This window comes from Rhagoletis zephyria, unplaced genomic scaffold, assembly GCF_001687245.7.
Source record: "Rhagoletis zephyria isolate East Lansing unplaced genomic scaffold, Rhagoletis_zephyria_1.1 Rzeph_scaffold_07191, whole genome shotgun sequence".
In the NCBI taxonomy this organism is placed as follows: Eukaryota; Metazoa; Arthropoda; class Insecta; order Diptera; family Tephritidae; genus Rhagoletis; species Rhagoletis zephyria.
The window spans coordinates 1-3,969 of NW_016164274.1; positions in this window are offsets into that span (position 1 = coordinate 1).

The following is a 3,969-nucleotide window of genomic DNA, read 5'->3' on the forward strand; positions in this document are numbered from 1 at the left end:
AATTCCAAAATAATCTTATTTTAAGAGATTATTGTGAGTATTATTTGAGAGCGATTAATTGAGTAAATTAGGGTCCTTAAATTTTGAGTTATCGAAATTTCAATCATTTCTGTAATTTACCGTTATATGAAAATTAGGCGTAATTTTAATCCGATTTTAATAATTTTCAATGTTTTCCTTTCATGTGGCAAGCACAATAACCATACCGAGTTTGGTACAAATTGGTAGAACGGTTACCGAGATAAATATATGTGATCATAAGTGGGCGGTGCCAAACCCATTTTCCAAAATTTTATCATAGACGTATTTCTTGGTAAAGAATTGCTGGAAGCATTAATTATGAATAAATTAGCTTCAATATTTACTGATTTATCGAAGATTTCGGATTTCTCTACATTACCGTTATATGGGATGTGGGCGTGGTTATGGTCCGATTTTAAAAATTTTCAGCCATTTGGTATGCTGTACCAAGGCCAACAACTGTGTCAAGTTTGGAAGATATTGGTATAGCGGTTACCAAGATATACACATGTAACCATAAGTGGGCGTGGTTACGCCCATTTTTCAAAAATTTATAATATTATTATTTTTCGTCTAAAAATTATTGTAAATATCAATTTTGAGTGAATTATCTTCAGTAGTTACTAAAGTATCGCAGTTTTCATGTTTCTGAAAATTACCGTTATATGGGAGGTAGGCGTGGTTATTGTCCGATTTTTCCCATTTTCAATACCATCCGTCCTACGCCCGAAAGAAGTGCACGTACCTAGTTTCGTTATGATATTTCAATTTTTACTCGAGTTATCGTGTGCACAGACGGACGGACGGACGGACGGACAGACAGTCACCGCTTAATCGATTTCTCTTTTCATTCTGATCATTTATGTATACATTTGTCTATATCTATCTCGATTCGTTTTGCCTGTTACAAACAACCGTTATGTGAACAAAGTTATAATACCCTTGTGCACAAGTGCGCTCGGGTATAAAAATAATAAGCTGAAATGACGCGTCCAGGTTCATATTTGGGTCACTGTTAGGGATGCCAAAATATCAGGAAAATTGGTATCCCGGGATTTCGGAATAATTTTTAGGTAATCCCGGGATCCCGGGATTTATCCCGGGATTCAAATTGAGTCATAAATTTTATGAATATGAGTAAAAATTCAATATCTGAAAGCATTTAAACATATCATTAAATAAAACTTACGATAAACTGATTGTAAAACTCATATATCGCTAGCTTAGAGTGAAAAGTTGCTAACTTCACTATTAATGAAAAATCATATTTCGATATAGGAGGCTAGAGAAATTAAAATTGCATCGTTTCGAAAAGGGTAAAGGTCCTTGTTTTATGTTTTCTCGTTTATATTCAATGAAAGCAAAATTTACTAAGAGCAAAAAAAGGTCCGAAAATTCGATAAGGCCAAAAAAAGTTTTGCGAAATACTTGAAGAAAATGGCTATACGAAGTTTTTTCCTCTCCTGTACAAGTTTTAAATTGGGACTTGGCAACTATGCACTTTACGCTAGCGATATTTATTAAATCAGACAAATTTTAAAGTAAAACATTTTTTTAATTGTATTTAAAAAATGTGATTGAGGAATGTTTACATCACAAATAATAATGTAAATACCAGGTACTTTTGAAAGTAACGATTAATAAAAAAAAACATAAAACAAAAATATACAAAAACAATTTCTCTAAACATGTTTATTCTACTCTATAAAGAAATGGCGAATTTTGTGCCATTTTTTCGCAATTTACTAGCAATTTTGAGGGTGTACGAGTCAAACGGATCTCAGAATCGGATTCAGCGGGTCGAAATACATGTTGGTAGTTGGGTCTGGTTAAAAACACACACCCCTTTTTTGCCGGTGTTGTTATTATTGCACTTAAAATGTTTTCGTAATAGCAGCAAAGCATTCAAAGCGGACTCTTCTGAGCTTGACCTACAGTTTTTACATACAAAACCTACTGATGAAAAACATATTTCGGCATCAACACTTTTAGGCTGAACTATCAAAAGGTAGACATAATCCATTTGAAGATAGTGACCCCTATCTCCTCCATTACAAAATATTTGAAATTCTTTTACCAGCACGTCGGTCAAATTATAAGTTTTTCGATGTGAGGAACTTTTGAGTAGATTGATTTAAAAAATTATCTAACTTTTCCTTAAAACTCTCTGTTTCGTTTATATTAGCGGCGCTATGAGTAAGTTCATTGAAATCTTCTTCAAAAAAGGCTCAGACTGCAACTTAAAAGTACAGTTTCAAGCTTTTTGTTAATTGCAGTCAAAACGGCATTTTACAAAAATCATACTTCAAAATTCATAAACAAATTCTTACTATCAAATTGATATTTCAAAATTTTCGGGATCCCGGGATTAATGAAAGCAAATCCCAGGATTTCCGGGTTGTCAAAAACACCGGGATCCCTGGATTCCGGGATCCCGGGATTGACATCCCTAGTCACTGTATATTCACATCAAATAAAAATCATTGAAATCGGCCGAGTAGTTTAAGACTTTTCGGATTAGAGAAAGTTCTTTAAATTTTATATACTTAACACAGTCCGACATGAAAATTTTCTCCGAGATAAAGCTAGCAGTCTCTAATAGATTTTGGGTCGCCAAATTTATAAAAATGGAAACATAAATGTACATTTATTTGCATTTTAATAAAATACGGAAAAAAGCGAAATCGGCTAAAAACGGCAAACTTGTTTTTTGTTAAACGGCTAACAAATCGGCTGCCGGCTAAATCGAATTATCTCCGGCTGTTTGCTGTCGCAGCCGGCTAAAACTAACGGAAAACGGCTCAAATGGCAACACTGCTCACTAGTGTTAAAATTTTTAAATCAAAACATATTAACACAAATTCTATGAGAATGGAAAAATTATTTTCTGCTTTTTTGTCCATTTATAGACCTTTCTTATGTATAGTATATTCTGTATAAAATTTTGCAATATTTACAGCCAGTTTCACCAAACTATTTAAGTGGAAATTAACTTTAATTTAATTTTGTATTTAATTCTCATTTAAATAATTTTCAGTTTCAATAAACTATCTATTTAAGTGAGTAAAAAGTGGTTGTAAAACAGACTAGGCTAGCGAAAGCTTTCATTTGTACTGAGAGCTTTTGAAAGCTTTGGCACGCTGTGTTGTAAAAGCAGGGCTGGTATACAAGTAATCAGCAGATACACAATGATCAGCTGATTAAACGTGTAACACCTCTGAGTGTGGTTTTTCTGATTTAATTTTTATTTAAGTGAGGAGCATAGGTCACTTAAATCAAAATTAAAAATTGATTAGTGTAACCAAAAATTCGAAAATTAAACTTAAATAATTTGGTGTAACTGGCTGTTAGGCTGCGTTTCACCAAATTAATTTAAGTGCAAATTGCCTTAATGTTCGAATTTTAGGTTTCACCAATCAATTTAAATTTGTTTTTAATTTTGATTTAAGTAACCTATGCTCTTCACTTAAATAAAAATTAAATTAGAATAACCACACTCACAGCCAGTTTCACCAGATTCATTTAAATGAAAATTACTTTGATTTTCGAATTTTTGGTTTCACCATTCCATTTTAATTTGTTTTTAATTTTGATTTAAGTGGCCTATGCTCTTCACTTAAGTAAAAATTAAATCAGAATAACAACACTCACAGACAGTTTCACCGTACTCATTTAACTGGAAATTAACTTTAATTTAATTTTTTATTTAACTCTCATTTAAATTATTTTCAGTTTCAATAAGCTCTTTATTTAAGTGAGTAAAAAGTGGTTGTAAATCAGACTAGGCCAGCGAACGCTTTCATTTGTACTGAGAGCTTTTGAAAGCTTTGGCACGCTGAGTTGTAAAAGCAGCGCTGGTATACAAGTAAAGGCCGGTCCACATAAAACTTTCGAGTTGGCTTTGGCGTTGGCGTTGGTTTGACAGAACGCACGTTAAAAGTATGCTTG